Source organism: Caretta caretta, chromosome 4, assembly GCF_965140235.1.
Source record: "Caretta caretta isolate rCarCar2 chromosome 4, rCarCar1.hap1, whole genome shotgun sequence".
NCBI classification, from domain to species: Eukaryota; Metazoa; Chordata; order Testudines; family Cheloniidae; genus Caretta; species Caretta caretta.
Window position 1 is genome coordinate 62,287,120 of NC_134209.1, and position 15,613 is coordinate 62,302,732.

General features: G+C 41.3%; 1 long non-coding RNA gene across 1 annotated transcript in view; it reads right to left on the reverse strand.

The window, feature by feature from the left end:
• LOC142071760 (uncharacterized) overlaps nt 1–12,344 on the reverse strand; it is a 32,141-nt gene extending 19,797 nt beyond the window's left edge. The window contains exons 1-2 of the long non-coding RNA XR_012667950.1: nt 12,259–12,344; nt 7,424–7,497 (exon numbers count right to left, since the gene is read on the reverse strand). This is a non-coding gene — a long non-coding RNA (uncharacterized LOC142071760). The remainder of the gene's footprint in view (nt 1–7,423; nt 7,498–12,258) is intronic.
• Nucleotides 12,345–15,613: the final 3,269 nt, after the last annotated feature.

Consider the following 15,613-nt stretch of genomic DNA (forward strand, 5'->3'; position numbering starts at 1 on the left):
AAGTGTTGGGAGGATTGTTCATTGTTCTTAAGATCCAAGGGTCTGGGTCTATAGTCACCTAGGCAAATTGGTGAGGCTTTTTACCAAACCTTGTCCAGGAAGTGAGGTGCAAGGTTTTGGGAAGTATTTTGGGGGGAAGGACGCATCCAAACAGCTCTTCCCCAGTAACCAGTATTAGTTTGGTGGTGGTAGCGGCCAGTCCAAGGACAACGGGTGGAATATTTTGTACCTTGGGGAAGTTTTGACCTAATCTGGTAAAGATAAGCTTAGGAGGTTTTTCATGCAGGTCCCCACATCTGTACCCTAGAGTTCAGAGTGGGGGAGGAACCTTGACAGGGTAAGTGGGCACAATTCGTTGGAGTTGTTCCCACTTACACTGGGACTGAATGAGAACAAAGATTTTCCCCTGCTACCAAAAACAACCAAACAAAAACGGTTACCTACCATTCTATAACTTGTGTTCTTTGAGCTGTGTTGCACATATCCATTCCACTGTAGGTGTGGGCGCACCTCATGCACAATTGTCGGAGAACTTTACTCTACTAGGCTTCGGCACTGCTGCCCCGAGCAAGGTACGGAGCCTCAGGAGGATCTAAGCCTTTTCTTTGATACTGGCAAATGGGACCGAGGAGCTCCAGACATCTCTGGTGTTGTCCTGTACTGATGTTAATGTACTACTTCGGGGACAAGTAAGAAAAGTCCGGGGGGGGGGAGAGGGGGCAAATTGTTGCCTTCATGAGTAGACATTTGAGCTTCACCGCTTTCTTTGAGCTGGGCTTAAATAAATGTGACATTTATTACTTATGTGATATTCTCCCAAACATTTCAAACATGCCAAATGTGGGTCACTGACCAAGATAGGTTTAGGGCAAGTGTGACATGACTTAAACCCTGGTGAGCACGGCATCGTTCCAGTACTGATCCCAGCAACAGAAGAGGAAAACTAGTCCAGAAAGTCCCAAGACTAAAATCTATCACTAAAACTAACATAAATTTAGTTACATAACTACCTCCTAACAATAACAGGGTATATATATATATACAAAGGAGTGAGAAAAGCTTATGACAACAAGTCTGAGATCGCTCCGACAACTGTCACTGGCAGTAAGAAAGAACTGAGAGGGAACCGCGGGGTGGCTCTGCCCTCTTATACCAGCATGTAGTGGCGTGTGGCAACAGAGGGCGCTCAAGCCATCCCAACAGGTAACGCTGAGGGAAAAAGTTCTCCAGCAACTGTGCACAAGGTGCACACACACCTGTGTTTTCATTTAGATGGTATCATCTTTTCTAAATAATGCCCTTATTCTATCCCATCTGTGATCTGTCCACTATTGTATTATTATTAGCATTACTGATCAGTCTATTAAAAGCATTAGTCATCTTATCAAATTCTTCTCTCCAGGAATGAGCTAGCCTCAGTCACAGACGCCATCAGCAAAAATCTTTCAGGAGGCTTGTACAGTAGAATCTCAGAGTTATGAACATCAGAGTTACGAACTGACCAGTCAACCACACACCTCATTTGGAACTGGAAGTACACAATCAGGCAGCAGCAGCAGTGGGGAAAAAACCCCAGTACAGTACTGTGTTAAACATAAACTACTAAAAAAAATAAAGGGAAAGCAGCATTTTTCTTCTGCACAGTAAAGTTTCAAAGCTGTATTAAGTCAATGTTCAGTTGTAAACTACTGAAAAAACATAATGTTTTGTTCAAAGCTATGAACACTTCAGCATTACAAACAACCTCCATTCCCGAGGTGTTCGTAACTCTGAGATTCTACTGTACTGGGAAAAACTGCTGAAGCTTACATACACAGGGCCCAAGAATAAGACAAAAATGGCTGAGCAAACACCATGTCACATGGCTGCATTCCACCAGGGATTTCTGTGAAGAGAGAATAATAAACTTGGCATTTAAAGCAGGCAACACAGCAGAAGGAAACAGGAAATGATGTACAGAGCTATAAAGGAGCCACAACAGTCTGTGAGAAAATTCCCCCAGAGCAGAAACTGCACAGGGCTAGCATACACAGTCTTATACCACCCTTCCTCACAGCCCCTAGCGTAGCAAGCATGCTGGAATCAAGGTGGCTATCATAAATTAGAACAACCCCAGGGCAGACAGAATCCAGGTAACACAAAGGTACACTTATTGAAAAATTAAAATACTCATATTTATTCAGCCAGCTATAACTTTAAAAACTTTAAACTGTTTTAAAATCTGCATTTACATATTTTTCTCTATAAATGCTAAAATTCAGACTTGCAAATTTTTATAATTCCTGTGCAGAGTAAAAACTATAAGAATTTTGGTTTTGAAACAATCTATCAAAATCATTCATACTGGACTAGATCTCTACCAGCCATTTAATGGTTAAAGTTTTAATTACTAAGCAATTAGCAGTCGGAGCCTGAAGTGCTAAGCATTTAACTATATTTTGGAACTGCCCAGAGTGCGGTAGACAAAGCTTTGTTGGTAATAGGGAATCCTGTGGGACCTTGGATGCGGCCGGGAAAATGGGGAGACTTTCTGATGTATTAATTCAACGAGACTTTATTGTCATGACAAGCTAAACAAGTGTTCCCAAAAAATATAAGAAAAAGACAGACCTATCCAGGATAGGGTTACACACACTGTTTGATCCTCTGTACTCATTTCTCATATTCTGTCCAATCCACCTTCACTTATATTCTATATATGAGGGAGGAAAAACCAAATAAACACCTAGGTAATATGGCTATCTACACTCATCAAAAAAGGACGCATGCATTGTCAGTATATAAGTTTCAGAGTAGCAACCGTGTTAGTCTGTATTCGCAAAAAGAAAAGGAGTGCTTGTGGCACCTTAGAGACTAAAAAATTTATTTGAGCATAAAAGCTTTTGTGAGCTACAGCTCACTTCATCGGATGCATTCAGTGGAAAATACAGTGGGGAGATTTATATACACAGAGAACATGAAACAATGGGTGTTACCATACACACTGTAACCAGAGTGATCACTTAAGGTGAGCTATTACCAGCAGGAGAGCGGGGGGCGGGGGGGGGACCTTTTGTAGTGATAATCAAGGTGGGCCATTTCCAGCAGTTGAAAAGAACGTCTGAGGAACAGTGGGGGACGAGGGGGGTATAAACATGGGGAAATAGTTTTACTTTGTGTAATGACCCATCCACTCCCAGTCTTTATTCAAGCCTAAGTTAATTGTATCCAGTCTGCAAATTAATTCCAATTCAGCAGTCTCTCGTTGGAGTCTGTTTTTGAAGTTTTTTTGTTGAAGTATTGCCACTTTTAGGTCTGTAATCAAGTGACCAGAGAGACTGAAGTGTTCTCCAACTGGTTTTTGAATGTCATAATTCTTGACGTCTGATTTGTGTCCATTTATTCTTTTAAGTAGAGACTATCAATGAGACTAAGAGACTAAGTTTGACCAATGTACGTGGCAGAGGGGCATTGCTGGCACATGATGGCATATATCACACTGGTAGATGTGCAAGTAAATGAGCCTCTGATGGTGTGGCTGATGTGATTAGGCCTTATGATGGTGTCCCCTGAATAGATATGTGGACACAGTTGGCAACGGGCTTTGTTGCAAGGATAAGTTCCTGGGTTAGTGGTTCCGTTGTGTGGTGTGTGGTTGCTGGTAAGTATTTGCTTCAGATTGGGGGGCTGTCTGTAAGCAAGGACTGGCCTGTCTCCCAAGATCTGTGAGAGTGATGGGTCGTCCTTCAGGATAGGTTGTAGATCCTTGATGATGCGTTGGAGAGGTTTTAGTTGGGGGCTGAAGGTGATGGCTAGTGGCTTTCTGTTATTTTCTTTGTTGGGCCTGTCCTGTAGTAGGTGACTTCGGGGTACTCTTCTGGCTCTGTCAATTTGTTTCTTCACTTCAGCAGGTGGGTATTGTAGTTGTAAGAATGCTTGATAGAGATCTTGTAGGTGTTTGTCTCTGTCTGAGGGGTTGGAGCAAATGTGACCATCGCTAAACACCACCCTATACCGGAAACCTACTGAGCGCTATTCCTACCTACATGCCTCCAGCTTTCATCCAGACCACACCACACGATCCATTGTCTACAGCCAAGCTCTACGATACAACCCCTTTTTCTCCTTTAATAAACATCCATTTGCTCCACCCCTTTGTCACATAATTTCATAAAAAGCTGGGGGGGATTCAACAAGAAAGAGTAGGCTAACAGGATTATTATTTATTGTAGCACAGTAGCACCTAGAAGCCCTAATTAAGGATGAGGAACCTAACGTGCTCACAGTTTAGAATTATGAGAGGATTCAGTAAGCAGAAGAAACAAAGCAATGGGATTGGGAAGTAGGAGAATCAAGTAACAGTAAAATGAACATGCAGGTCAAGCATTAGTCTCATCTCACCACAACCCCCATCATAGTCAGATTGCAATATCTTGTAAGCCGCCCAGCAGAGGTGACTTTTAAGGGGGATTTGAAGGTGCTATGGGGGTGAGGTTTTGGATTTTGGGGTAGGAGGCAGGATGAGAGACACTCAAAGGTGTCTGAGGGAAGAATGGACAAGCAGGAGGTAAAGGCTGGCATCAATGGACTGGAGCTAAAGCAGGGGTGAAAGTTGGGGCTGGGACTGTCTTTTTGTTCTGTATTTGTACCTAGCAGAACGGGGTCCAGAACCATGACTAGGGATCCTAGGTACTACAATAATACAAATAAAAATAATAATCATTTTAAGCAACATTGCAATACTAGATCTGATTGGTAGGGCAGAGTTAAATAGTGAAGAGACCTAAAGGTAGAAATGAGAAACTTGTGTTGACAAAAGGACGTCCACAAAGAGATGTCAGAAAGATGGGTTGAGATGCTAGATTAGATAGAGGGAGACAGCTCATTATCTAGAGAAGCTGATTTGTGAATCATTGGCATTAATAGGTAATCAAAACCAAGCAGATAACAGTACCCAGAAATATGGCATAGTGGGAGAAGGGGAATAGGCCAAGGATAGAGTCTTGGGGGGAAGCCCATTAAAAAGGGGAGAGGGGATAAAAGAGGAGAACCTTAATTTATGGTGAAAAAAGGCTACATGGTTTCAGGCCTCCTACCAGAGACACTCAGCTGCATGCGGGCAGTATGGGAAATAGAAGTTGAAGGTAAACCAGGACTAGGAGTTGACTGGGCAGGAGTTCTTTTGGAAGGGGGTAAAAGAGTTGAGGGTGGAGGACAGAATGGAATTTTCCTTTGCTGTATGGAATGTTGTAGCCATGTCAGTCCCAGAATATTAAAGAGACAAGGCGGGTAAGGTAATATCTTTTACTGGACCAACTTCTGTTGGTGAGAGAGACAAGCTTTTGAGCCAAACAGACTGGAAGAAGAGCTGTGTGTGGCTCAAAAGCTTGTCTCTCTCACCAACAGAAGTTGGTCCAATAAAAGATATAACTTCATCTACCTTGTCTCTCTAGCATGGAGTTTGTTATTATTTAACATTTATATTGTTGCAGCGCTTAAAGGCCACAAGTAGGGTATGGCCTCATTGAGCTAGGTGCTCTAAAAACGTGTAACAAAAGGGAGTACCTGCCCCAAATAGCTTGTAATGGAGAAAAGAAACAACTGAAGAGAAAGTAGAGAAAAGAGGACTGAGAGCTGAAAAGGAGTAATTGTTGATGGTCGGATGGCTCAGGTAAGGAGGCAGTTGTTGTTAGGCAAAGATGAAAGAAAGACAATATCTGGTGACGACCAGATCAAGTATGCAGCTCTTTTGAGTGGGAAAGCTGATTCGGATCAAAAGAGATTAGAGCAAGGGAGTGAGTGACTGGAGAAATCAGACAGCATGATGAAATGGAACCTGAATTTGCTAAGGATGAGGATAGAGGGTTGCTATATGAAGAGAAAAATAGGGTTCAAAGGAGGGAAGGGACTGGCAACAGCAGGAGAAGGAGAGAAATATGCAGAAGAACCATGCAGAAAGCTGCACATCAAAAGTTCTGGTATAACACTAACATTTTTTTAAAAAATTGGCCCTATTTTAAGAAGAGGCAAATATCCATCTGGACTTTAAGAGCCAAATGTTCAGAAGGCACATGTCCAGATGTGCATAAAAATAATCTGATCATGCAAAAAGTGTGCATGCATTTACCAAAATTACATGTCCAAATGGGATTACTGTGAATTCAGATAGCTAGTTAGGTGCCCAATCAATCATTTGGGCATGCAGTTGTGGTAACAGCATGTACAATTTTTTAGATACTTTTGCACACATCCTTCAGTTTTAAAAAATCTGTCCCTGAATGCACATAGGAACCATCTGAACCGCAGCACAGTGTGCAAGTGTCTCAAATCGGTAAGCAGCGAGGAGGGGGAAAGTATGCCTAGCAGAGTGACTGACAAGCATTAATATACTTCAGTTCAGTGGTTAAGACTATGAATGACACTTCTAATGCAGTTCTGTCACCACCTTAGTAAGCTGTTGTTCTGCAAGTAGGTTATTGTCAGACAGACTAGCTTTGAACATGCCATGAATTTACTAGCAATATCACTACTTTATTAGCATGCACTGAACACATGAGCCACAGCTTATTTCCATCAGAGTTCATTATAACAGAAATGCGCTGGCAGCTGTCATTTTCTAACAAGACACATGATTTAAAAATACAGTATTTTACATACTATGTATGACTGATAAATTGGAGAAGTCTTACCAAACTTTGTAAAAAAAATAAAAATTAAAAATATTCTCATTTTGAACTGGAGAAAAGCTGACAAACTCAAATAAGCAAACGTAATTCTACAATCATGTTTGGGGCCTAATTCTGCAATCCTTTACCTACAGAAGTACCCCACTGCCTTTGCTGAAAACAAAGTTAAAACAAAATGATGATCTTTTAAAATTTACTTATCCACTGTGAACATGTAGCCACAAATAGGAAAATTTCCTTAATATATACCCCAAGTTAATGCCCACCATACAGAAAAATCAAACTACAATTAAATGTCCCAGTTGCATTTCTTTTAATTTTTAATACTAAAAATATAAAAATTGCAATTCATCACTTTATAATTAAATGGATTTTCCAATAATTACATAGTAAAGGTAGCATAACGCATTTACAATGTAATTGGAAGAAACATGTCATGTGTCAAACATTCTTCTATATACAAACCACGTCTTTCTCCCACTTCAAAATCTTTAAATGGTATACTTAATACTATGGTGCTTAGATTACATACCTCTATATTTGTAATAAATGCCTCAAAGTTAGAGAGTCATTGCTAATTCACAATTTAACAATAGAAAACTCAATAAAAGCATCAGCCAGATTTGAAGCAATGTAACCCAATAGGAATATTCAAATGTTACTTCCTGATAGTTACAATGACCTAATACAATGTGTATCACATGCATCTGGAGCCTGAACCAGCATCCATTTAAGTCAATGGGAATCTTTTCACTTACTTTAGTGGCTTTGGATCAGGCTCTTTTCTTTTTTTAAAGGTGTTTGTGCTGCTTTAATGGCTTAGTGTCCTAATCTACAAACAGGAACATAAACATTAATCACATGAGTAGACCCCATGAGTTTTGTGACATTACCTGTGAAAGTAAAGTTATATGTGTGTGTTTCAGAGTAACAGCCGTGTTAGTCTGTATTCGCAAAAAGAAAAGGAGTACTTGTGGCACCTTAGAGGCTAACCAATTTATTTGAGCATGAGCTTTCGTTGCTTACTTCATCGGATGCATACCGTGGAAACTGCAGCAGATATTATATACACACAGAGATCATGAAACAATACCTCCTCCCACCCCACTGTCCTGTTGGTAATAGCTTATCTAAAGTGATCATCAAGTTGGGCCATTTCCAGCACAAATCCAGGTTTTCTCACCCTCCACCCCCCTACACACAAACTCACTCTCCTGCTGGTAATAGCCCATCCAAAGTGACAACTCTCTTCACAATGTGCATGATAATCAAGGTGGGCCATTTCCTGCACAAATCCAGGTTCTCTCACCCCCTCACCCCCCTCCAAAAACCACACGCACAAACTCACTCTCCTGCTGGTAAAAGCTCATCCAAAGTGACCACTCTCCCTACATACATACACTCTCCCTAGATACATCTGATGAAGTGAGCTGTAGCTCACGAAAGCTCATGCTCAAATAAATTGGTTAGTCTCTAAGGTGCCACAAGTACTCCTTTTCTTTTTGCGAATACAGACTAACACGGCTGTTCCTCTGAAATCTCCCTACAATGTGCATGATAATCAAGGTGGGCCATTTCCAGCACAAATCCAGGTTTTCTCACCGTGTCCCCGGGGGGAGGGGGGGAAGGGGGGGTGAGAGAGCCTGGATTTGTGCTGGACATGGCCCACCTTGATTACCATGCACATTGTAGGGAGAGTGGTCACTTTGGATGAGCTATTACCAGCAGGAGAGTGAGTTTGTGTGTAGGGGGGTGGAGGGTGAGAAAACCTGGATTTGTGCTGGAAATGGCCCAACTTGATGATCACTTTAGATAAGCTATTACCAGCAGGACAGTGGGGTGGGAGGAGGTATTGTTTCATGATCTCTGTGTGTATATAATATCTGCTGCAGTTTCCACGGTATGCATCCGATGAAGTGAGCTGTAGCTCACGAAAGCTCATGCTCAAATAAATTGGTTAGTCTCTAAGGTGCCACAAGTACTCCTTTTCTTTATATGTGTGTGTATGTTTGTAGGGTCAGACCCAAAATGTTTACTAAAGTATTATTATTTATATTACGGTAGTGTGTAGGAGCCTCGGTTATGGACCATGACCCCATTATGCTAAACATTGTACAAACACAGAACAAAGACTACTAGCCTCATTGCCTTCAACAATAATGAATACGATACCTAGTAGTAAGTGTTTGGAGGAACAGGTCCTAAGCCCATACTGTGCCTTTGTAAAATGATTTTGGGATGACTAAGAAAATATTATAATTATCTGAAATTTTAGTGGAAATATCTCAAGGCAAAATAAAAATATCCCTTCCTAACCTAAAATATTTGAAATTAAGGCAGAGTAAAAATTTCTAAAGCAGTGGTTTCCAAACTTTTTGTATTAGTGACCACTTTCACACAGCAAGCCTCTGAGTGTGACCCCCTCCTTATAAATTAAAAATGGGAGGGGGGACTTAAAGGGGTGTGATGATGATCATCAACCACACAACCCCCGTGTAACCACCTTGTTGACCCCCAGTTTGAGAACCCCTGTTCCAAAGCACCTAAGGCAGGGGTGGGCAAACTTTTTGTCTTGAGGGCCACATCCAGGTATGCAAATTGTATGGCGGGCCATGAATACTCATGAAATTGGGGCTGGGGTGCGAGAGGGGGTGAGGCTCCGGCTGGGGGTGCGGGCTCTGGGGTGGGGCTGGGGGGTTTGGGGTGCAGGAGTGTGCTCCAGGCTGGGACCAAGGGGTTTGGAGGGTGGAAGGGGGATCAGGGCTGGGGCAGGGGATTAGGGCACAGGAGAAGGTCAGGGGTGCAGGCTCCGGGCGGCGCTTACCTCAAGCAGCTCCCAGAAGCAGCGGCATGTCCCCCCTCCGGCTCCTATGCAGAGACGCAGCCAGGCAGCTCTGTGCACTGCCCCATCTACAGGCACCGCTCCCACAGCTCCCATTGGCTGCAGTTCTTGGCCAATGGAAGCTTGGGGTGGGGGCAGCGTGCGGAGCCCCCTGGCTGCCCTTACGTATAAGAGCCAGAGGGGGATCATGCCGCTGCTTCCCCGGAGCCACGCAGAGCCATGGCATGTGTGGAGCGGAGCAAGACCCCGACCCTGCTCCCCCACTGGAGTGCCGGAGCGGGGCAAGCCCCAGATCCTGCTCCCCAGCGGGAGCTTGAGGGCTGGATTAAAACGTCTGATGGGCCGGATGTGGCCCATGGGCCATCATTTGCCCATCCCTGACCTAAGGGCTAGCTTTTTAAAAGTATTTAGTCATCTGAGATAGCTTTACAAATCTAGTCCTAAATGTCGTAGGAACCTAAGTCCTATTTTCAAAAGTTGCTTAGGCACTTAAGTCTTCTGAAAGTCAATTTGATTTCTTAATGTTTTGTTGTTGCTTTAATTAAAAAAAAAAAAGAGAAAAAATAAAGAAAAAATACCCAGAGCTATTTGGCTTATGAAGTATATAAATTCCTTGAACCAACCAGCTGAATGTAAAATCCTTAAACCAACCACCAGGCACTTACACAGATCTATAAGCATGAGCAGTATATATATTTTTGATGTATATCTGGAAATCTTTCTACCAATTTTTATTATTTTTATAAAGTTGATTAGTCAAAGAAAAATTGGTTAAGTTTGGGCCTGTAGATCTACTTCTTTATGGTGTATGAAGAAACCCTGAGAATTTTTAAAAAATTAAGCAGGAGTTCTGATTGTCCTTTTACATCAGAAATTCAAGTGTCATCTATCCCAGATTTCTGTGAAGACCGTATGGATGTCTGGTTATTTGTTTTTAAACATCTATTTAACTCAAATTCCAAACTGTTGGAAAAAACATTTTTTTTAAAAAAGATATGACACCTCACCCCTACAGTTAGTTGAGAGAGTTCCCAATCCACATCTGTATCTTCCATGGGAAACCTCCAGCAAAACAAGGAAAATGAGACCTGATGTATTTAATATTTCTAAGGTGAAAACAAGCAGAATTGTGTGTGTATAGATATAGAAACCTTCCAAGTCTTTATTATACATCATAAAAAAGGCACAAACCCATATGTGACAGATATAGCAATTTCCTGCAATATCTTTGGGAGATCTTACTGTATTAAGTTTATGTACCATTGTGGGCCAGAGACTGTATGTAACTCCATGGGGGAGGGTGACCACAGGTCCTCCAGGAACTAAGAAGAGTGGAGGGTGATCAGGCAAATTCACTCCTGTTGTAACATCTCTAGAGAGGTACCACCACCTGGGGAGAGGCTCACATGTATTGATTCAACCGGGATTCTCCAGGGACCAATAGACAAATACAGGACTCTTGGATAAGCCTGAGTTTAAACTGACTCAGGCCCTTCTTTCTGATCCAGGAAAAGGACAGGACCTTCTATCCAAGACAGCCCCCGTCCTGTTGGGAGGATTTTGAAGGACCTTGGCCTTTTGAGGCCCCATAAGACAATAAGTTACCACTGTTGTTGTTTTTAATACGACTTCTCTGTAATGCTTTCACTTTAAGAATAAATGGGCTTGCTTAGAAAGAGCTGTGTGGCAAGTCACAACTGGTGGCAATTACGTTGTTCATAGATTTTGAAGAGTAACCAAATGCAGACACTCGCCTAGCTAGGAAGTCTAGCTTGCTAAGGATATCACAGTGTAGGCAAGGAACTCTGCAGTCTGGAAAAACTCCAGTCCAGAGAAAATGAGAAGCAGGTCTCTACCCTGGAGAGGTGATAGCTGGGAGCCGGAAGCATAAAAGTGGGTGCCCTTTGCTGGACCACAGAGAGGAATACAGGTGCAGTTGCCCTGAATTGTGATACCACATATCTCCCCTTCTTATAGTTATGTTCCAGGCACTGAAATGAGTGTCCAGGGAAGGGGAAAAAGAGACCGCAACCACCAAAAAATGGAAGATGGAAGGAGGGAGCAAAGCCTTTGGGGTATGAGTAGAGGTTCCTTTCTCCACTAGAGGATTTTTCCCCCCATTCCAGTACTGAAGGTTACATCATTTACCAAAACCTGTTTCTCTAACTTACACTTAAGGCTACATATTTGGCACAAAAATCATGATGTTCAGGGTAATAGTGAATTTGAATAAAGTTTGTGACCGCCCCAACAGTTCCTTTCCCCTCCAGGTGTTGCAACCTGACCCATGTGGTCACTCAGGTTTGAAACATCCAAACTTTGCGACCCTGTGTGCTAAGTTGCAACACCAATGACATTTGGCCCTCTACCTCTCTGTCTCCATCTACAGAGGGACAGATGGCATTGCGACCATGTGGGCCAGGCTGCAACACTCAGAGCAGGTAGCCAGGCCCAGCACCCCAGGACAGGAGCTGCCACTGCAAGGTGAGCTCATTGTCCAACTTACACCCCCACTCCCTTTACATGACACATCCTTGCTTTCCCTACCTCTATTTGGAATTATTAATAAAATTTGAAATTATTAACATGGGAAACCAGACACTAATTCAACCATAAATTCCTTTATTAAGTCCAAGGCCAAATGGTATTTTATACAAATTACTTTATATATGCCTAACAGCCTAAAAATAAGCAATCACTTCGCCCAATACAGTAATAAAGTATTTGTAAGCATGTGATCAGTATACTTACATATAGGCCAGACCTAGGGAAAACTATATCATCCTGGCAAGCTCCAGCATGAGCAGGTAGGGTCTGACAAAGAACCTTCAAATTCATGGCTCTCTCTATATACTTCAGCTAACTGGCTAGTTTTAGCAAAAACCCAGTTTGAAGCAGTTTAGCCTTGCTACTTTCCTTCCTCCAAGGCCTTCCTTTCTTATCTCCTCCCACCTCCTTGCTTGCCAGCAGAACAGTGAGAAGGGTTGTGCTTGTTTCTTTTAAGACAGCTTTCCTTTGTCTTGTTACTGCAGCTTTTCACTTTATCGGTTACTCTTTAAACTATACATCTTTCCTACACTACAAGTAATATTACTTATTATTCTCATGGCCTTCTTTTACTTGCTGATTGGGACTTCTTCCTTTCTAGCCATAAACTGCAAAGATATTATTTTCTTAACCAAACTTAAGCTAATTTTAATTATTTTAATTTCATAAATATCTCTGCACCTCTGCTGTGAAATTTATTAACATTTTCCATGAAACTCTCACAGCCTTACACATACTTCATCCCTGTCCTCAACTAGTACCATAAGTTATTCACCATCACTTGAAGGGCTGGTCTACTTCGGGAATTTATATCAGCATAGCCACATCTCCGAGGGGTATGAAAAACTGATACCACTCAAACTCACATTACAAGCTTGATACAGGAATTACTGAATGGAGGCTCATTGGCCCATGTTACGCAGGAGGCCAGAAGCCAGTGGGAATTTTTTGACCGAACATTTTTCCATTAGAAAATGCCAATTTGTCAAAAGAGAAATGTTCAGTGGAAACATATCATTGTCAATAAAATTTTATTTTGGGGGAAAATGAAGTGTTTCAATGCAGTACAAATAATCCATTCTGACATATTTGGAACAGAATTTTTGATTTTTTGTTTGAAAGTGACTTTTCAATTTGAAATTTATTTTCTTTTATATTATACAAAATAATTGAAAAAAATTTAAAAAGTTAAAATCAATATGAAATGTTTTGACGCACACTTTTTTATTTAATTCATGAGAAATTTCATTTTTTGTTTTTGTTTCTGTTTCATTTCAGAAAAGAAAAATACATTTTAAATCACAGAATTTCCCATGAAATGGAAAATCCAGTTCCCACTCAGTCATAAGAATAATGGTCCCTTCTGCCCTTAACAGCTATGAATCCTATTTAAGTACTTAGTTCCAACGTTGCATTCAATGTCATCACAGTCTTCTGATCAAATTAATGACTTGCAATCCAATTCACTAGTGATAAGTCTGGACACATTACCAGGCAAATCTTGGTAGCTGACAGACAAGATGATCAGGATTATTTATTAATATAGGGCCATATCCTGGCCTTACATTTCATGATAGTATGGAACTCCACAGCACAATTTAGTAACATAGCTCAGTCCCATTTATACAGGTAATGCTGAGCCCTGCCTAAAACTATATCAGAGCACTGCTGTACTGTAACTGGGTCCAGAAGCACTGTAGTTTTGTTAGTACAAATGGCACGTCGAACACACATCCTGGTTAGCTAGGACATTCCACACTTATCTGTATTTAACTCAATTCTGACTTTCTTTGCAAATCACTATTTTTTTTTTAAATAATTTTATTTAGGAAAAGGTTACATATTACTTGCAGTAGTAAAAACACGAACAAAATACTACCAAGAGGGTACATTAGATTTTAATTTAACAAAGCAGATTTAAACTACAGTAGCTAAAGCTAGCACCCCCAGCTTTCCTCTCAAAGTGCAGCGTACAATGTAAACACACTCCCTACTGGCAACGACACCTTAGTCCTGGAATGTCCTGTTTCTGCAAGGACACTCTGTCTGATAACATTCACAGGCTTTTAGCTGTTCCTTTTTACGATTGTTATATCCAGCCATGGCTGTACTAATGTGCTAGTTACAGGCACTTCTCACAAGTGACCCAGCACTTGGTGGTAACACCACCTCCTACCATTGTTCCAATATAGACACAAAAGGCTTTAGACAAAAATGGACCTCCTTGCTGACCTGCTGAGACAGCCTCTTTGGGGTGCAGCCACTCCTCTCCTACTTCCTCAGAAAGCTTATGCCGGGGGATGTAAGATTGTCCAACTAGCTGCCCTACACTCCACTACTTCTGATCAATAAAATAATAAAAATCTCAACAAGATGAACAAACACTTTATAACCAAGTTAAGTTTTACTTTACATTAATGGCTATTACCCAAGTGAAAATAATGCACATGTTGAAACTACAACATTAATTTGCTCAGATACAATTTGATTGTGCAGGTATTTCCTTTCAGCCTAACTGTTCTGTTTAGCATTCCTCTTCCAACTATAGCTGCTCCTTTCAGCTCTTCTTTAGAAAACAAAAATAAATAATTCACAATAAGAAAATAATAATACTTCTAATTTGCATTTACATAGCACCTTCTATTCAAAGTTCTCAAAGCACTTCTAAAACATTGGGCATTGACTGAAAGTCTGCTACTTTCACAGAGTTCATGAGACAAGCAAGCTATAGATCCAGTTCTCTGGTGCCTTTAATGATACAAAACACATGTCCAGGTTTCAGATCTAACTCTCTAGTACTCCCAGAGGGAAGACAACAAGTAGTTTCATATAATTAAAAACTACACATAGACCCTGAACCTCTGGAATGACCCTTAACTGCACCCTGGCAATCTATTCATCCCCCTCCTCCTTTTAATGAAAGCATTAGAGGTCTAGGGCCTTTCGCCAGTCCCTAGCACCATAAATTGTGTGCACCTTGTTAACACCATATTACCTCCATGAAGCTTTGCGGTTCTAGGGGGTCTCTCTATACTTTCTATAGGCTTATAGCATAACCATCAAGTGACATTTTCAGGCTGAGGCTCCTGCTTCTCACAGAGAATCTCTGGTCTGGCCACTGACATAACACATTTTCATTAGGGATCCCAGTGCAAGCAGCCATTCTAAAGGTGCTTTTTCAAGTTTGTGATGACCTTACTACAATTCCTTCAATGGATACAATCCTATAAAGTACCAGTACTTTCTGTTATTCACTCTTCCCTACAAGAAAAAGCATATTGGAGCACAGAGGCAGGTATTTAATATGTGAGGCAGAGCGAACACTGTGACATTACACCCCATATTTTTCATAGAAATACTGTTATGATACGAATAAGGCACAACTAAGATATGTTTTATGCAAGATGGGTCAGGTGAGGTATCATTGAAAAGGTGCTTATCCAATTTGTATGCATGTATCATTTCTGTATCTGAAGTTAGGAATATTGACAATTACAATTACAAACCAATTACAGCTATGTGTGTACTTGGGGGAACACCCACCAGACAGTAGAAATCA